This window comes from Sander lucioperca, chromosome 21, assembly GCF_008315115.2.
Source record: "Sander lucioperca isolate FBNREF2018 chromosome 21, SLUC_FBN_1.2, whole genome shotgun sequence".
In the NCBI taxonomy this organism is placed as follows: domain Eukaryota; kingdom Metazoa; phylum Chordata; class Actinopteri; order Perciformes; family Percidae; genus Sander; species Sander lucioperca.
In genome coordinates, this window is record NC_050193.1 from 22,874,489 (window position 1) to 22,895,885 (window position 21,397).

General features: G+C 38.6%; 1 pseudogene; it reads left to right on the plus strand.

Annotated features, from left to right (window-relative positions):
• Positions 1-1,103: 1,103 nt before the first annotated feature.
• LOC116063950 lies at positions 1,104-19,621 on the plus strand (annotated as a pseudogene).
• Positions 19,622-21,397: the final 1,776 nt, after the last annotated feature.

Sequence of the window (21,397 nt, forward strand, 5' to 3'; positions counted from 1 at the left end):
TACAAGTTCCAACTAAGCCACAGTATTATTTTTTGTTATTAATCTAATAGTTATGCTGTCGATGATGAAAAGATTTGAAAAGTGGAATAAATGTAACCGTTTTAAACAGTTCTGGTATAATTCTGAGCCTTATTGTCTGTTTTCTTTGTGGAACTTTTTGTTTTTGATAGAAAATGAAAAAATTTCTTTGGCAGGTTTTGTATTGCTTCTACTTGTATTACCTTATTTCTTGTATAGTTATTCATAAATTGGCTGATACCACTGGATAAAAGAGATTATGTTGATTTAGGGGAAATCAAAACACTTGACTCCATAAAACCACAGTTCCCCAATAAAAACACAATCTGATTTGTGTATCGGATAAAAAGTTCATTTTGTTACATGTCGACATTGTACTGACATCTGTCTGGAGTTTAATCCAGTTAATCCAAGCAAGGTGCCTGGGAGGCGAATGAGCAGGTGGTCTTCAAGTCCAGGATGTACATAAAGGTCATGATGCATCATGGAGACTCTGAGTTACGTATGGTTTATACCCATAAATACACACAATGCATAATGACAAGTTTGTTTTTATAAATCAACATCACACTAAACCCATCGATTGAGCAGCTCATCATGCATTAAACATGAGATGTAGTCCCACTGTCAGGCAGACAACATAACCGTTAAGTACCTAATGACAGTTCTTCACAGTATCGAAGGCATGTAAAAATAGTGCCTGAGGATCATCACCTGTCTCTGCTGACATGTTCCTATTACCACTAGAAGATCCTGTGACATATTTAAGTGTAAAGCACAGATCCATAATGCCACATGAATGGAGTGACATTGCCAAGTTTGGAGCGTCCGGTTTGCTTCAGCAGCACATTTGTCTTGATAAAAAGAGCCTCAACCTCCCGCTGGTGTTCACTTAGAGTCCTGCCATTCACTGACCATTGGTGAGATCTATCACTTTCTCCTCTGCCAACATTGGTGGCTCTGATTCAAATCTACTGGTGTGTGTAAACCCGGTAAGTAAGATACAAAGTAGATTAGAAATCTTTTTAAATCTTTAATTAATTGCACTTACTCACTTTTTTGCTTTTTTATATTCAGATATTAACATGAACAGTAATACAGAGATGGCCCAGTATGGGCCGGCATCCTTCTTTCTCCGCAAACCTGAGAAGGAGAGAGTTGAAGCTCAGAACCGACCGTTTGATGCCAGGACAGCCTGCTTTGTGCCCAGTGCCAAGGAGCTGTACATCAAAGGTCTCGTCCAGAACAGAGAAGGTGGCCAAGTCACTGTGAAGACTGAAGCTGATGAGGTAAATATGTCTGTACACAACTGATTCACTATGCAAAAAAGAATGTATCATTCAAAACAATAAAATCATATTGTACAGAAATGGACTGGAACCAGTGTGGCTGCCTGGAGGGTAGAAAGAAAAACACATCCTTAGCATGCTTTAAAACTGATTTGTGTAATGTAAACAATACATGATTTCTGATAAATGGGCCGTAACATGCAGAAGCACTAGCACAGAACATTTTAGTCTTTTTAAAATTCTTCTTTTTTTTTCCTTCTTAAATTCTATTTCTTTCCTTGATGATAAATCCTGCTAGTTCTGCAGCAGGAACATCATATTTTCTCCAATCAATATCATTTCATCTTCTCTTCTCCCTTTATTTTCCAGACTGTAACAGTCAAGGAGGAAGAATGCCATCCTATGAATCCCCCAAAGTACGATAAGATAGAGGACATGGCCATGATGACCCATCTCAATGAGCCCTCTGTGCTGTTTAACCTCAAAGATCGTTATGCAGCGTGGATGATTTATGTACGTAATTACATTTCATCTCTTTTTTTGATTCTCACTCTCTTACCTACTGTACAGTATATTGTCTTCTGCAGACCTACTCTGGGCTCTTCTGTGTCACTGTAAACCCTTACAAGTGGCTTCCAGTGTACGACCCACAGGTGGTGGCAGCCTACAGAGGGAAGAAGCGCATGGAGGCCCCGCCACATATTTTCTCAGTCTCTGATAATGCGTATCAAAATATGGTTATAGGTAAGAAACAGCGAGGAGTTATTTGAGCCTCTAACAGAATTATAGAGCCTGATGAGGCAGATGCTGATTTAATTGTGCTGCAGTGTAAACTACCAGCTAACCAAACCAATTTACATCCGGTGAGGAGCTATTGGCAGCTACGGGCGTCGTTTAGGTGTGTGTGTGTCGGCCGCAGCTATTCGTTCAAAACAACAATGGCGGAGGTGATAGACAGATGGTTCATCCAATAACCTGCCAGGCATTTCTTTGAGACTGCCTGTCCTTTTCCAAACAGTTTCCAATGACGACTTCTCAGATGTAGATGTATACAGGGGTCATTCCAGGATTTTTTTAAGTGGGGTGGCACAGGGGGGAACAATAATCAGTCAGGGGGGGGCCAGGGGATTTGATCGGAATTGAGCATAGAAAATCTCCTTAGAAATATAGGAAATATTGGATAGGATAGAACAACACAATGCAATTTAGCTAAATACAATATCACATTCATTATTCATTTCATTTGTTTTTATTTACAACAAATTGTGTATCCAAATACAATACACATTGTCTATGGACTCTTAAGGCAAAATGTGGATAGTCATCATGGAAACATTAATTGATCATGTGACAAGGGCTGGGAAGATTTTTTTTCACAGAACCGTTTAAAAATAAAGTGCAATAGACCTATAATAAACTTGCCTCAAACTTCAACAAAGAAAACCTTGATGTACACATTCTTTAGATAATAGGAAACAGAACAGAAATAAATTTCCTACAGCAACAAGTGCTCTAGTTTTTTTTAGGGCCACTTTGTCTCTTAAAACTAATGCATCCCTTAAGTGAGACAAAACTGTCACTGAAGCTTATCAATATTGTTTGTCACGGCAGATCGTGAGAACCAGTCTGTCCTGATTACGTGAGTCAAAATGTGTCTTATAATTCAAGAATAATGAACAGTATTTTTCTTTTGTGGTTGTCTTCAGGTTTATTTTATATTCTGTGTTCACAGTGGAGAATCTGGTGCAGGGAAGACTGTCAACACCAAGCGTGTCATTCAGTACTTTGCGACAATCGCAGTGGCTGGTGGCGACAAGAAAGAGCACTCATCTGGCAAAATACAGGTAATCCCTCAACAACATATAAGCCTGATCAAAAAACAAAAAACTATGATTGTGATGAAGCTGGTTGTGTTTTCCAGGGGACGCTGGAAGATCAAATCATTTCAGCGAACCCCTTGCTGGAGGCTTTCGGGAATGCCAAGACTGTGAGGAATGACAACTCCTCACGATTTGTAAGTATGAGCCCTCTAAATAGGATGTTTGAAGAAGAGACAGTTGGTCCAGTGGTCCAAAAACTGGAACTTAGTCTTTTTTTTAATTATTACCAAGGTCTTTATTATAAACTTTGATGTTTTCTTGTGCAATTTTATATTTCATAGGGTAAATTCATCAGAATTCACTTTGGAACCACAGGAAAATTGGCTTCTGCTGATATTGAAACCTGTAAGTTTGTTTTTCCACATTAATAATGTCCATTATATATACAGCTACAATTGACAATTCAATAATTCAATGTAGATTTACTGGAGAAGTCGAGAGTAACATTCCAGTTGACTGAAGAGAGGAGCTACCACATCTTCTATCAGATGACTTGCCACAAACCTGAGCTTATAGGTATGGTGAGGGAGGACATTATATCTTGTAGATAAAGATATTTTGAATTCAGAAAATAAGAAATTGTGTTTGTTTCTCTCTTCAGAAATGCTTCTCATAACAACAAATCCATATGACTTCCCCATGATCAGTCAGGGGCAGATCACTGTGGCCAGCATTGACGACAAAGAAGAGCTGGTGGCCACAGATGTGAGCTGTCTCTTGTCTATTACTTGAATACACATTCATTTTATTGTTTTTTTTACTAGGGATCGACCGACACTGGTTTTTCAAGGCCAATACTGATTATTAGTAGTTGATGAAACCAATATTTGGAATAGATATGCATTTACAGTGACAATGAACATCTTTAAGTCAAAATTAAGATATTGGAATGTTACAAAATTCAACAGAAAGGTTTGTTTAAATGCTTTAAGCAATTATTTAGTAATTATAAACTGTCAACATAAAACACAGTAAAAGATAGTCAGATAGTGTTGTTGGCGGGACATTAAGTCAGACTCTGAAATTGAAGCAGAGGGACAGACACAGAACTGTAGCGGAGTCAAAGTAGCGCACCTTTTAATTAATTAACTTTATCGGTTATCAGGCGAATGAAACGCCAACACACATTATCTGCAAACTGCCAAAAAACGGCCCGATAATCGGCCAGGGCCGATAATTGGTCTATCCCTACTTTCTACTAACACTTAATTTATTTTAACAGACTGCCACTGATGTCTTGGGCTTTACCAACGAAGAGAAGATGTCCATCTACAAGCTGACTGGTGCTGTAATGCATTATGGGAACATGAACTTCAAAAAGAAGCAGCGGGAGGAGCAGGCAGAGCCCGATGGCACAGATGGTAAGACTTCTCACTTCAAGTCTTTTTGTTATTAGTGAATACATGCAGACGATATTAACAAAAACGTCATGTTTATCTCTCAGTGGCAGACAAATTGGCTTTCCTCATGGCTCTGAACTCTACTGACTTGGTTAAAGCCCTTTGTTACCCCAGAGTGAAAGTGGGGAATGAATATGTCACCAAAGGCCAGACAGTCCCCCAGGTACTGTGACTCCAATATTTTACAAGTGATAATGCTTCATGAGGTGTAGTGTGTGTGTGTGTGTGTGTGTGTGTGTGTGTGTGTGTATACTTTGTGCTGTGACTGTTTCCACTGCATGGAGCAACCGTCGACTAATCAGAGTGCCGTAGATGGGGATTAAGAATGTCGGACATCTTCCGGCATAGCTTGCTAGCTACATACATTAAAAATACAGCCAGAAAAATTGCCACAAAAATAGCAACACGAGAGGATGAGGTTAAAGGTATACTATATAGGTGATGTTAATCCAGTACATTTTCTGTCACATTTAGCAAATATCTCCTCATGGTCACCTAGCTCTTTATTTTCTGTGTGCGCTGACTTTTCTGTTCCTCAGGGTTTAGTGACACTACACACTACATTGGTATATTTTTAATGTCTTGCCCTAGTTATTAAAGGCCTTTTTTTAATCACTTTTTGTAACCAACTTTGAGTGCCTGGGCATGATTTTTTGTGACTTTCTTTGTCATAATCATTTTGTGAATTGTATTCCCTTCCATGAGCACTGGTGGTTAAAAGGATACCAGAAGCGCTCCTGCCACTTTTATCTTTGCGCAGCATCGTTTACTGCACCTTTAACAATGCTGTTCAGGTTGTTGACACAGCGGAATTACTCTTAAAGCCTTAGGCTCTCTTTATTTCTTTAATTGTCCTGGAAGATGTTAACTGCTTCTACTGATTGGTTAGGACGATCTGAATCTTTTCCCTCATCTACAATGTGTTCAGCGATTCATATACTGCAGGTCTGATGTTTTGCCCACCAGAGCTTAGCTTTGGTGCTAAAAAAAATTCCATTAACTGCTCCTAGCAACCACTTTCACAGCCAATATTGATTGAATATGAGGTTGGTGGAATGAATATGTCACTTGCTACTGATTACGGTTAACAAATACTCCCCCGCCCCACCCCAAACTATGTCCAGTTTGGACCAGGTTATAAATCATGTTTGTATACAAATCTACATTTTGTGTTAGGCATTCATACATCCTTAAACTCTCCTGATCAGGTAACCAATGCAGTTGGTGCTCTGGCCAAGTCTGTCTATGAGAAGATGTTTTTTTGGATGGTAATACGAATCAATGAGATGCTGGACACGAAGCAGCCGAGGCAGTTCTTCATTGGGGTGTTGGACATCGCTGGATTTGAAATATTTGATGTGAGTTTGGATTCAAAGTTCATTTTGGTCAGTGCATGGGATGATTCTGAGGTTTATGTTGATATGTCATGAGTTAATCTTTGGCACAGTACAACAGCATGGAGCAACTCTGCATTAATTTCACCAACGAGAAGCTGCAACAGTTTTTCAACCACCACATGTTTGTATTGGAGCAAGAGGAATACAAGAAAGAAGGAATTGACTGGGAGTTCATTGACTTTGGGATGGACTTGGCAGCCTGCATTGAGCTCATTGAAAAGGTAGGATCGATCTACTGCACATCAGTATATATTTTATCTCATTTTAGGCACCATATATAAATGTATGATACATTCAACAGCCAATGGGCATCTTCTCCATTCTTGAAGAGGAGTGTATGTTCCCCAAGGCTTCAGACACTTCTTTTAAGAACAAACTCTACGACCAGCATCTGGGAAAAAACAATGCTTTCCAAAAGCCGAAGGTTGTCAAAGGCAAGCCTGAGGCTCACTTTACTCTGGTACACTACGCCGGCACTGTGGACTACAACATCTCGGGCTGGCTGGAGAAGAACAAAGACCCTCTGAATGAGTCTGTGGTGCAGCTTTACCAGAAGTCATCCATGAAATTGCTGTCATTCTTGTATGCTTCATTTTCTGGTGCTGAAGCAGGTACACATTTTTAAAGCTTTGGAATAATTAACATTGAAGACAGAAACTAAAGCCCTAATACAGAGAGGAGTGAGTGTCAGAGGTGGAAACAATTTAGGGAATATTTTATCAAAAGACCCCCAACACCTACCAGGCTTCATTCGATGGCAAATGCCAAATAATTCTTCTGTCTGCTTTGTAGAATTGGGTGGAGATGCTGGTGGCAAAGGTGCAAAGAAAGGAGGAAAGAAGAAGGGTGGCACGTTTCAGACGATGTCTGCAGTTTTCAGGGTACAGAGGGGATAATAATCCTTTTAGATATGACTTTCTTGTCCCGCAAAGATGTAATGATTATTGATCTTCTGCAGGAAAATCTTGGAAAACTAATGACCAACTTGAGGAGCACTCATCCTCACTTTGTGCGTTGCCTGATTCCAAATGAGATTAAAACACCAGGTACACATTTACGAGAAAAACGGCATATCTCCAAATACAAAGTCTCTTGTTGGAAGATGTAAAACATGTCTGGTCTGTTGCCAATCAGTTCATGTTGACTTCACTGTAGGTATCATGGACAATCACTTGGTCATCCACCAGCTGCGCTGTAATGGTGTGCTGGAAGGTATCAGGATCTGCAGGAAGGGATTCCCCAGCAAGATTATTTATGCTGACTTCAAGCAGAGGTCAGCACTGATTCCTACCTGAGAGAACTACAGTACGTGAAGATAACAAATACTAAATGATTCCAGTTTGTGATAATCTATGTTCATCCAAATTTGAACAGATACAAAATCTTGAATACCAGTGCCTTCCCTGAGGGACAGTTCATCGACGGAAAGAAAGCTTCTGAGAAGCTTCTTGGTTCGATTGACGTTGACCACACTCAGTACAGATTTGGAGCTACAAAGGTATAGTATGTGTCCAAATGCCTCATAGGGTTGCCTTCTAAAAGCTTTTAGACACACTGCATATAAACTTTAGCCTTTACAAGCAACACACTGATTAACTTTATCTGACTGGATGCAGCATTACTACACCATATCGTTGCAGGTTTTCTTCAGAGCTGGATTACTTGGCACTCTGGAGGAGCTGCGAGATGAAAAACTAGTTTCTCTCGTGACCCGGACTCAAGCATTGTGTCGTGGTTATCTCATGAGAAAAGAAATCTCCAAATTAATTGCTCAAAAGTAAGGTCAGCACCAAACAATGCTCCTCTACAATAATAGAAACTAAACCAATACTAAAATACTAAAATCTGTTGCTGTATGTCTTACAGAGATTGCGTCTGCATTCTGCAATATAACTTGCGCTTGTTCATGATTGTGAAACACTGGCCGTGGATGAAGCTGTTCTTTAAAATAAAGCCACTTCTAAAGAGTGCAGAGACCGAAAAAGAGATGGTGACCGTGAAAGAAGACTTTGTCAAATGTAAAGAGGATCTGGTAAAGTCAGAGTCAAAGAGGAAGGATCTTGAAGAGAAAATGGTTTCCCTTTTGCAGGAGAAGAATAACCTCCTTCTGCAAGTACAATCTGTGAGTGTCAATCGCAAATGAAAGCCACTGATCTCAGTCAAATCATCCAAATGATTATACATTAGTGTTGTTCTCTCTGGGGTTTTTTTCTTAGGACTCAGAAAATCTTTGTGATGTAGAGGAGAGATGTGAAGGCTTGATCAAGAGCAAAATCCAGCTGGAGGCCAAACTCAAAGAGGTGACTGAGAGACTGGAGGATGAAGAGGAAATGACGGCTGAGTTGACTGCCAAGAAGCGGAAACTCGAAGACGAATGCTCTGAGCTTAAAAAAGACATTGATGACCTGGAGATAACTCTGGCTAAAGTGGAGAAGGAGAAACATGCAACAGAAAACAAGGTTTGTGATTTTGCCCTTTCTGTTTGGTTGGTAACTTTATTTATCTTCTTCCTGATGGATGCAGGGTATCTCAAAAATAACTTAACATTTCAATAGAATTGCACAACAACAGATTTGTTTTTGGTGCAGACAGAGCCACCATGTGGCCATTTTTTAAGCTCATTGCATTTTTGCTAATAATCTCTAAACCACAACCCCATTTCTGGCAGCTTTTTTTCCAATTTGGATATGAACAATTTCAAATCCTTATTTAATTTAGTATATTCCATCTTTGGACAATCCTGAAGAAAATACCATTTTTCTTTTTCCTATTCTGTAATTGGTATGGTATTGGTATTTTCTCCTACACCTTTAATCAAAACTTTTTTGATTAGGTTCATTCCATTTTTGGACAATACCAAAGAAAATACAATTGTTCTTTTTCCAATAATCATGTGCCACATTGGTATGGGCGTGGGCTATTTTACATAAATTGTCATAGTTCTTATACGTATTTAGCATTAGCAACCACATTTATTTTTTTTATTTTTATTCCACTACATGTCATTTGACAGCTATAGTTAGTAGTTGCACATATTTAGATAAATTGAATGAATCTAAATGTAAATAATAAATAATACAAAAACAATAAATTGCCAAAATTAGTGGTCACAAGTCTTTTTTTTGTACAATTAATCATTGTACCAAAACCTATTTTTCTCTGATCAGTCTTAGTATTCTCCATCCTTGGTAGAACTATGCACTCTCTAAATGCTTTCTAGTTGTACCTCTGTGTTTTGTTCATATTGGTGTGTATGTGGACCACAGGTTAAAAACCTAATGGAGGAGCTGGCTGGTCAGGATGAAAACATTGGCAAAGTGACCAAAGAGAAGAGAGCCCTTCAGGAGGCTCATCAACAGGCACTGGATGGTCTTCAAGCTGAGGAAGACAAAGTCAACTCTCTGACCAAAGCCAAGGCCAAGCTGGAACAGCAAGTAGATGATGTGAGTTGCTGCAGTCAAGATTACATTCATGGTGTTACTTGACATCTTAATTAACTTTGATCTGCAATTTGCTTTCAAGCTTGAGGGTTCACTGGAGCAAGAAAAGAAGATCCGCATGGACCTGGAAAGAGTCAAGAGGAAGCTTGAGGGGGATCTGAAACTCACCCAAGAATCCATGATGGACCTAGAAAATGACAAACAACTATCTGAGGAGAAGATTAAGAAGTAAGGGTAACCCTTCCTTTTACAGTCCCCCATTTACCAATTATTTACTTGGTAATTACGTAGTAATAATAATAATACATTATTAGGTAACTACCACTGGTAATAAGTAGGTCATTATAGAGAAACTAGCTGAAGTATGAGGTAAAGTATTACTCATCAATTCAACAAAGTAGGTCTGACTGGTTTAGGATGGTAATAACGCAGATAGAATTGTGTACTCCTAAGAAAATAAACAACTTATCCTTAGAAATACCCCCTCATTACCCAGCAATAAAAGGTACCAGATTAGTTATCCAGGCTTTATTTTGTAACAGCTTGAGTTTTATTTTGTACTTCCTATGAATTTAGATAGTACTTTCCAATTAAATACTTAGTTTAAGTAAGCTCACTGCACTGATCATGTAACGCATGTATGAGGATAATACATCTTGAATTTTAACTGTTATCGCCTGTATCTTTTTGTCCTTGCAGAAAAGAATTTGAAAGCCACCAGCTGCTCACTAAGGTTGCAGACGAGCAGACGAATAATAACCAGCTTCAGAAAAAGATGAAGGAGCTCCATGTAATAAAAGTCACATTAAAGTCATGCATGAATCAGACTGATACAGCCCTCATGATTGTACTGTATTTTCTGTTTGAAGGCTCGTATTGAAGAGTTAGAGGAAGAAGTGGAGGCTGAGCGAGCCGTCCGGGCGAAGATGGAAAAGCAGAGGTCAGACCTCTCCAGAGAGCTGGAGGAGATCAGCGAAAGGCTGGAGGAGGCCGGAGGAGCCACCACTGCTCAGGTCCAGATGAACAAGAAGCGGGAAGCGGAGTTCCTCAAACTGCGGCGTGACCTGGAGGAGTCCACGCTGCGTCACGAGGCCACGACCGCCACGCTGCGCAAGAGGCAGGCGGACAGCGTGGCCGAGCTGGAAGAGCAGATCGACAACCTCCAGAGAATCAAGCAGAAACTGGAAAAGGAAAAGAGCGAGATGAAGATGGATATCAACAATTTGTCCATTGATATGGAAACAGTTGCGAAAACCAAGGTGAGATTTTTTTTATTCTGTATGCCTATATGGCATTGGCAGAAGCAGTAGTGGTATTTAGATCATTAACTCAAGAAAAAGTACTAAAACCACACTGAAATACTCCACTACAAGTAAAAATCATATGTATGAAAAGTAAAAGTACTCATTTTGCAGTAAAATGTTCTCTGTCAGTGTTTTCCTGTTATATCTGATGTTTCTGGATTAATATTCCTGCTTGTGTATGTGTATGTTGCATTTCACTGCTTATTTTAACTCCTTTATATACTGTTGGGTGGTTTAATCTACAGCAGTACATCATATTCTGTAAGATCATCATATGTCTGTAGCGTCGCTCTCCTGTGAGAACCACGTATCTCTAAAAAGTCAACTCTTCATGGTTTTCACTGGACAGGAAGGGGATGAAGATCTGAAAAGTAATTAAAGCTGTTGGACAAATGTCGTGGAGTAAAATGTACAAAATTTACCTCTGAGATGTAGTGGAGTACAAATGTAAAGTAACATAAAATGGAAAAACTCAAGTACAAGTACTCTGAATTTGTACTTAAGTACTTGACTGAGTTGGGGAATGCAGAACTGACTTACCTCCACACACTTTTAGGTCCAACTGGAGAAGACCTGTCGCTCACTGGAAGATCAACTTATGGAGCTGAAGACGAAGAGTGATGAAAACATGCGGCACATTTCTGATCTCGCCAATCAGAGGGCTCGTTTTCAAACTGAGAATGGTAATTATTTTCCTCTTCTTGTTGACATTCGTAAAGGTACAGAGTTAATCAGCGATTGAACAAGGATTCAGATCTTTTACTTAAATAAAAGTACTAATATCACGTGGTAAAAATACTCTGATACAAGTACAATGTTACTCAAGTCAAAGTATGTGAGTATAATCAGCAGCAGTATAATCAAATGTACTTAAAGTATTAAAAGTCCCCTGTGACTGTTATACTATTATATACGTTAACGTAAAAGCAGGGTTTTATTGTTGTAGTTTATTGTTGAGCTCATTTTAAACTATGAATTAATGATTCTTTTCATTATGGATTATTCTGCTGCTTATATTCTCAATTAAATGATTGTTTGGTTTGTAAAAATATTGAAAAAAGTAGGAAATGCTGTCACAATATTCTATATCAATGACGTTTCATTCACGGTATAGTTCCGGTGCCGCCGGAGGTTTCACTGGATGTCCCTCATTTTCGGCCGGATGTCCCTCACCTTCCGCTTTCTTTGTGTTCTCCAGTCGATCCGGGAAACATCCTCCGAGCTAGAACACGCAATCAAATTATATTTGTTTTTTTGAGTAAAATTGTCATCACACACTTGACAGCCATTTTAATTCCAGAGCTCGCCTCCCACGTGCACGTTTCACCAAAACAAGTTCCTTCCCGGCGCTATTTTGCAGAGACACCGTTGCTCCGTCCGGTGCTTAGCGATTGTGATGGGTTTAAAGAAATGCGAATAAACCAGAGCATGTTTTTCTCCCATCCCAGAATGCTGAGTGGACTAATAGCCAGACCCTCCTCCGCAGCGCTGTGGAGATAAGTCAAAGCGAGACTAGTGTCACAATCACCCAGAGCCCAAAGTGACACCTTAACCATGTTTGTTTTGTCCAACCAACAGTCCAAACCTCAATATTATTACTAAAACATTACAATTATGAACATTATTTAAATGGAAAAGGAGCAAATCTTGAGTACATGTAGTTACAATCCACCACTGGTTTTAATTGAAACTATTTTTTTTGTTTGGCTCGTCGTAGCTGAATATTCCCGACAGATAGAAGAGAGAGAGAGTCTCATCTCCCAGCTGACGAGAGCAAAACAGGGATTCACGACACGGATAGACGAGTTAAAGAGACTGATCGAGGAGGAAACAAAGGTAGTCAAAGGTTTGCAAACACTGTTCTGCTTTCCTTTTTTTTTTTTTCTTCTTTTTTTTTCTCATGAAGTCCCACATCGGTTTCTTCCTCAACAGGCTAAGAACGCCTTGGCTCACAACCTACAGTCAGCCCGCCACGACTTTGATCTCCTCCGCGAGCAGTTTGAGGAGGAGCAGGAGGCCAGAGTGGAGCTGCAGCGCAGTTTGTCCAAAGCCAACACGGAGGTGGCTCTGTGGAGGAACAAATACGAGACTGACGCCATCCAACGCACCGAGGAGCTGGAGGAAGCAAAGTAATCCGACACTGAGATTCAATCAACAGATCAGACTATGGCTTTGGCTTTAATATTAAACATCAAACAGTCCCTTATATGATAGAGTGAAAGAGTGCACGTTATATTTCTTTATTTATTTGGATTAATATTAGATTGAAAAAATATTAATTTCAAGATATTTTTTTAAGGCTTAAAGCTTTTTTGTCTTCTGCTTTTTCATATAGCCATAATGTCCTAATATTTGTGTTTTTTTAAAGGACGCAGCTGTCATTTATTTCTTAATAAGGAAAAAAAGAGTGTTTATTTGGTACACGTCCAATTCATTATATTCCAATTAATTGCTAGCACAGCCGATTATAAATCGACTTTTTTTAGCCAGTTTTAAGCCACATTTTTACCATACACTTTTTACATCTTGGTGTTTTTTAACTATACATTTTAATTGGATCAAGGGGGAACAGTGTCGGAGAAACACAGATTTTTAACTTGAAACTGCTTTATTCAGTATTTTACACTTTAATCACCTGGTCTGTTTGTTTTGGAGAGGAGGAGATCTCTGCGGTTAATTAGCCAAAAAGCTAGTTTATTTCTGCAGTCCCTGGCCAGACACTACAATAGACTCCCTAAAAAGCATTAATAGGCATCCTAACCTGAGCACAACATAACAAATACAAATACATTTGCATCAGATAAAATCACACTACATTCTTGCATTCAACAACAAAAATCTTTCATTATAGTTTAAAAATAAAAAACATCAACATAGATCTACACATAGACATGAATAATATAAATAATACATAAAAAAAACCAATATTGACTTAACATATCTGAAAAGGAATAGGAAGAAGCATAAGCTTATTTAATCCTACACCTTTTCCACTACTCACTAATAATCATCACGAATGGCTTCATATTTATATCATATCCTATCTTAACACAAAAAGTTAAGAGCAAGTTTTTATGATAGGCATCCTAACATGAGCACAACAATAAATACAAATACATTTGCATCAGATAACATCACACTACATTCTTGTCTTGTATACAACAACTAAAATCACATTTAATTATAGTTTAAAAATTAAAACAACATCAACATATGAATAATATAACACATATTAGTTGGATCTTTTAAAGGGAATGGGAGATGACACTCTTTAGTCATCCTTTTGAACCATGCGCCTGGCGCACGGACCCGTTTTTCCGCCGTTATACGTCAAAAGTGGATTTGTTCACGCCCTAAAAGCACCTGCGCCATGTGCTTCACGCCGTGTGTTTAGATTGTCAAAATAGGGCCCATTGTGTTGAATGGACATATGATATGATTTGAATTGAATCGAATCAAATTGTATCGTGGCAAACTTTGTGATATTAGAAAATATCGTATTGTTATCCAAAGAATCAACATGATATCGGATCTTGATAAAACTTGTGATTACACCCCTATAACTTACACTATATCACATTGTAGTATAGTATATGTGTATTCTAACACTGACTTTATTTTTTGTCTCTTTAATTTCAATAATAGTGGTTTCATTTTTGACAGGAAAAAGCTTGCTCATCGTCTCAAAGAGGCTGAAGAACAAATCGAAGCGGTGAAGTCAAAGTGTGCCTCGCTGGAGAAAACGAAACAGAAACTTCACAATGAGATGGAGGATCTCATGGTGGACGTGGAAAGGTCCAACAGCTTAGCTGCCACCCTCGACAAGAAGCAGAGAATCTTTGAAAAGGTTCTTTTCTTTTCACTGTACCACATACATTTTTTTTATCATTAATCATTAGAATCTAATTGTTCAATGAATTTAGATGCTAGCCGAGTGGAAGCAGAAGTACGAGGAGTCTCAGGCAGAGCTGGAAAGCGCTCAGAAAGAGTCTCGATCTCTGAGCACTGAGCTTTTCAAACTGAAGAACTCCTACGAAGAAGCGCTGGATCATCTGGAGACGATGAAACGGGAAGACAAAAACCTGCAACGTAAGTGACATCTTATTGTGAAAAAAAAAACGTGAGACATTTTTTAAATCCGTTATTGATTTTGAAAACGTAGAGGAGATCTCAGACCTGACCGAACAGCTCGGGGACGGCGGCAAGACCATTCACGAGCTGGAGAAGTTCAAGAAGCAGGTGGAGACAGACAAATATGACATGCAAACGTCTCTGGTAGAAGCTGAGGTACGAACATAACAATTGCATATGTCTTCAGTAGAAACACAGCATGCAGCATTGATGTAAGTAACCACTGATTTTTTTATAGGCCTCCCTGGAACAAGAGGAGTCAAAGATCTTGCATGCGCAGGTGGATCTGAACCAGATGAAGTCTGAAGTTGACCGAAAAGTGGCGGGGAAAGACGAGGAGATTGACCAGCTGAAGAGGTACAACCAGAGAGTGATGGAGTCCATGACGGCCACTCTGGACGCCGAGGTCCGGAGCAGGAACGACGTGCTGAGAGTGAAGAAGAAGATGGAAGGGGATCTGAACGAGATGGAGATCCAGCTGAGTCATGCTAACAGGCAGGCAGCCGAGGCTCAGAAACAACTGAGGAACATCCAGGAGCAACTAAAGGTACAAAATCTAAGAGTGATGTGTTGAGGCAAAATAACATTCTCTTCCTCTCTTAAATGAAAAGTAAAAGATAAAAATTGCACCATTGAAAAAATGTATCACAACCCAGAGCCCAAAGTGACACCTTCACAGTGTTTGTTTTGTCCAACCAATAGTCCAATAGTCAACTTTAGTACTAATACATTAAAAGGAAGCTTGAACCATGAGATGTTTTACATGAAAAATGATTTGCTAATTAGTTTTTTGTTAATCGATTAATCGACCAATTGCTTCAGCTGCACGACTACATTTTCACGTATGTTTTGTGTGCAAAATGTATCAATTTATTTGAACAGGGGCAACGCATAAAGAACATTAATCTGTTATAAAAGAAGGAGAGATTTAATGTACTGGAAGCTTCTCCCTTAGGCTGATATCGCCAGACCAGGTTAATGTGAGTTAGTCTAGAACCTCTCAGTTCCTTTTTTAATTTCCAAAGGACGTTATCAATGGCCGTAGACCTCTGGATGCGATTGGATGGACCTACAACCAATCAGAGCAATGTGACATTGCGCCGGGCGACGGGACATATATAAACACTACAGCGTGCAGAGATCAGATGTGATTGGCGTAGCATCGACATCTCTGTGAACCAGTGTTGCTGTTTTTGCCATCATAATTTGAAAATAGTGCGAGGTGAAAATGGCGTCATCACGTATTTTGCGTAAAAAGCGAGAAGGCTTCGCAAAGTTGAAGTTCATCATATCAAACCCGCCCTGTATGCGATAAACGGTTGTGATTGGCCCAGCTGGACACCTGTCTGAACGGAAGGGGGACCGGATGAATCTGCCAGAGCAAATGAAACAAAAGTATACAAACACAATCATCCCCACATTTAAACATTAACATATTATGTTTAGTGAGTATATGACAGCAGGGTTTTTCCTGCATAGAGGAATTTACCAAACCACAGTTGAAAAAGCAGAACATAAACTTGAATAGGAGCGCTTATCTCAGTTTTTCCGTCCGGAGTCCGGCTGTAACAGACTCTCCCAGGGATTTTAATAGTGGTATTTTAATATTAATATTATTTTTTAAGCAGTTTTTTTGATTGGGGTTTCATTTACTCAAGCATAATAGACATTTTTGTTTATCACATTGTCAGAAATGACAGGCAAATGCATAGATATGTCAAATAAGTTAACACAGACTCATTGCCTTTACTGTTTGCAAAAATACTCAAATACAAGTACCTCAAATATGTACTTAGGTACAGCACTTGAGTAAATGTACTTGTTACATTCCACCATTGCAATGGATAAATGCATTTTTAGGACACCCAAATCCACCTGAATGAATCTATGAGCGTGCAGGATGATATGAAGGAGCAGGTGGGCCTGATGGAGCGTAGAACGGCCTTGATGCAGGCTGAGGTTGAAGAGCTTCGAGCAGTCGTGGAACAAACGGAGCGGAGCCGCAAACTGGCCGAGCAGGAACTGGTTGATGCCAGCGAGCGCGCAGGACTTCTACATTCTCAGGTGGGTTGTTTACAAGTATCAAACTTACCAAACAAATCCATTTTGATTAGAAGAAGTCACATCTCTTTTATCTTTGGCAGAACACCAGTCTTCTAAACACCAAAAAGAAGCTTGATGCGGATGTAACTAAACTTCTCGCTGAGTTAGAGGAAGCCGCTCGAGAGGCCAGGAACGCCAAGGAGAAGGCCAAGAAAGCCATCACTGATGTAAGGTGCTCTGACAGGGCTCTTATTCTGGTTAAAACACATATTTTATGGAATGAAAGACTTCCTGTTGTGGCACCTCTAGGCAGCTGTGGTGGCTGAAGAGCTGAGGAAGGAGCAGGACACCAGCGCTCACCTGGAGAGGATGAAGAAGAACCTGGAGGTGACGGTGAAAGACCTGCAGCAGCGATTAGACGAGGCTGAAAACTTGGCCATGAAGGGCGGAAAGAAACAGCTTCAGAAACTGGAGGCTAGGGTATGTATACTGTATCTACTTACTTACAGAATATTAATAATAATAATAATAGAAAATGTTTTCAAATTTCTAATCTGCACCAGACGTGATGGAGAATACTTGAATCCTATCAGGGAATATCAAGGCTGCCAACAAGACAGTCAGACTTATGACTACTGAGTCATTTAAATGTATTTAATTCAAATACAATTATTTATTTAAATGCCATATTTCTTTCAGGCTGGCTTAGAATTAATATGTGCACACATAAAAAAGGTTAACGCAAGTCCAACATGCCATGAATACAAGAATTTAGTAACTAATCATTGGAAAATGGCATTGCGTGTAGAAAAACAAAGGAGTAGCTTATTTTCTCACTTACCCATTCATGTGTGTTATGTACCAAATGTTGTGAAAGGTGGCTAAAACTCATATGAGAGATGGTGGGTGTAAAGTGGCCACATGGTGGTAGTTTTCAAGTTATTTATTGTCATATACACAACAATTACAGAGAATCAGATGCTCCACCCATCAGTGCTCATTAAATATGTATTAAAAGAAAAACACACAAAAAATGAGAGAATCTAAGACATAAAATATTGCAGAAGTTATAAATAAAGGGGTATAAAATCAAATAATATAAATTTGTGGTAGACAGTAATTGCAAAGTGAATAAACTGTAATGTAAACGAGGAGTGTAGTAAATAAATATGCGTAATGTGAAGTAATAAATATATATACAGAGATGTAAACAGGTTGTAAAAGTATTTAAATGTAAAAGTATGTAAATGTTAAGATAGTGTATTATTGGAAGTAGTGGATTGGATCCAAATACTAAATTTGACAACTAAAAAGTAGCTAATAAAGTACATGTAGCGCAGACTACAATTTAAGGTAAAAGGGCATCTGGCCCCTTTGCAGAATACTGAATATTTCTGTTTAATGAAAGTAATTTTTTCTGACATGTGCTCAACAAAAGTCCTAATAAAAATCCTGGAGACTCATTGTAACATTAACATGCTTTAGAATAGATACGTAGAAACAATCCCGAATTGTGCTCCTTAGGTCCGTGAGCTGGAAAATGAGCTCCAGGCTGAGCAGAGGCGATGTACGGAGGCCATCCAAGGTGTTCGCAAATATGAGAGGAAAGTTAAAGAGCTGACCTATCAGGTAAGGCTGAGTGTTATTAATTGAACCTCTGACATTTCAGTTACATTTCGTTTTTGTAGAAAAAAAAGGGTGATAGTAATAACAGATGAAAGAGAGAATCTAGAAGTTTGTCTTTACTTCTTTCAGTCTGAAGAAGACAAGAAAAACAACATTCGGCTGCAGGATTTGGTCGACAAACTCCAAATCAAACTGAAGGCCTACAAACGGCATACCGAAGAAGCTGTGAGTGAATTACTGCAGAACCATATTATTATGTATAGTGGTGGAATTGAGTCACTGTACAAATTCAAGGTACTTTACTTGAGTATTTCCATTTTAAGCAACTTTATACTTCTACTCCGCTACATCTCAGAGGTAAATATTGTTCTTTATACTCCACTACATTTATCTGACAGCTTTAGTTACTTTTCAGAGTTAGTTTTTCATCCCCTTCCTGTCCAGTGAAAACCACATATCTCCAGATGTGTTGATGTTGAATGTTTGTGATAAACTGAAGGATGAAGTGTTCCTTTATGTGTTAAGAAAACTCTCCTACTTTTTAAGCTAAATAAAGTTTATAAAAAGCTTCTGGGGTAAGCTGGAAAATGTATCGTCACAAAGCTGGAAACAAGGCTGTTTTTCTGACACCATGAACTGTTGACTTTTGAGAGATACAGGGTTCTCAGAGGACAGCCACGCTACACACAAATGATGATCTTATAGAATATAAATATAAATATGCATTGCTGTAGATTAAACTACCAAATAGTCTACATAGGATTTAAAATTAGCACAACCTGACTGAATATTTTACTGCACAATGTTGCTGATTACATGACTTTTACTTGTAGTGGAGTATTTTCACAGTGTGGTATTAGTACCGCAGTGAAGGATCTGAATACTTACTCCACCACTGACCAATACATCCAACATGATTCATTTCCAGGATGAGCAGTGTAACATGCACCTGGCCAGATTGCGGAAGGTTCAACATGATCAGGAGGAGGCTGAAGAGAGAGCTGACGTTGCAGAATCTCTGGCCAATAAGATGCGAGCGAAGAGCTGAGAAATGGGGATGAAGGCACTGAGTGGTTTGCTTTTTAGATGTTAAATGTTTTTTAGACAGTAAATAGTCACTCTTAGTCTGTTGTCCTTAGTGTTTGTATGATTGGAACTAACAGTGGTAGGTGAGAAGTTAAAATCAAATACAGTAAATAATCTGGGTTTTTTTCCCCCTATAAATATATGTTTTTGGTTTTCAAGGTGAAAGCTAATGTTAGAAACGAAACCCTTTTTCATGAAATGATGTATTAATACACTATCCTTGAATTATTTGCAGGGGCAAGGACAGGGCGAGTTTCGGAATGTTGGACATTAACTCTCTGAACACCAGCGGAGACAAATGTGCATTAGAGAGCAAATTATATAAGGTAGTTTATAGTTTACCATATTAATACCATAACATTGTAACTTATATCAGTAACTGTGTCTACAATATTTATGTCTCCAAATAATGAAATTACATTAAATCTCCTGTGAGATAAATAGTAATAATAATGTGATTTTTAATTGGATTTGGATAAATAAAACTAAACAACTGTCCAATTGTTTTGTAAGACTACTATTATGAATACTAATGTATACACATATTAATTATGCATTATGTTTTAGCAGCTGCCTTAAAACCTTCATTAATTCAGATTATACTTTTATACTCATATTCTGCATAATAAGTGTTTTAATCAAATTTCTAAACAATATTCCAGCAAAGGAATCAGAGCAAAGAGTGTGAGCAGTCACGGGGGTTATTAGGGCCGCTGTACAGTAGCATGTTCATTTTTATATGTTTTACCCATATCATCATACATCCTTGTTAAATCATGTTTGGATTCACAAACGTCTCATTTTCCAAATCCAAGTCACAACTTTCTAGTTTAGTTTTGAGTGTTTGCTGTTGATTTTAGTTTATGAGCAGTAAGAAATGTTTGTAAAATTAAAGTTAATTTCTCCTGTTTGCTTGCTCACATTTAACTCCGGACCTGTAAAGATCTGGCTACATATACTGTACACAAAATAAAAATAATAATAATAATGTCTAGATTAATAAATCAAGGAGTGAAATGTAACTGATATTTTCCTCTATGTTTTGGCCCAATAAAACTCTGGTTATTGTATATTCATGTGGAAAATGATGACATCATCTCTTAATTCATGCCCATTGTTGCTACGTGAACAATGGCGGACTACCGATATTTTAGGGTGACGCTAAGCAGCTACTCCACCTCGTCGTCCTTCCACACTTGAGTCACACTTCAGTTTTGCCTCAGCACCTTGGGCACCAGAATATATTAAATAAATAAAGAACAATATGTATGAATAAATAAATAAAAAATAGCTACTACTATTTAACTATTGTTTGATGTTGATACCGCCCAAAAAATAAACTCACTGTGCATGCTCAGAATATTCTTCTCTGGTATTTGACGTATCATTGATGTAGCCTTTATCGCCACATACTGGCCCTTTGAGCTTTTGGAGTCATTTTTGCGTCCTAGTATGGACGGAGACATATTGTAAATTGAAGTTGCGTTGACAACATTTTTAAATGATGAGGAAAAATATAAATTTTCCAAAATATCAGTATACATGCAGACACAGCCTTAGTTAATAAATGGTGACATACAGTACATGTAACATGACATTTAAATTTCCAATGTGTAGGAATTTTTCCCATCTAGCGTTGAGATCATATATCGCAATCAACTCTCTCGCACCACGCAGTTCAAAGTACGTATTACAGCTACGGTAGCCTTCACGCTACAAAAAGCCGGTCCTTTAATATCCTTTTTCTTGGACGAAGAAGAAGACTCCTGTTCCTGTTTGTGAA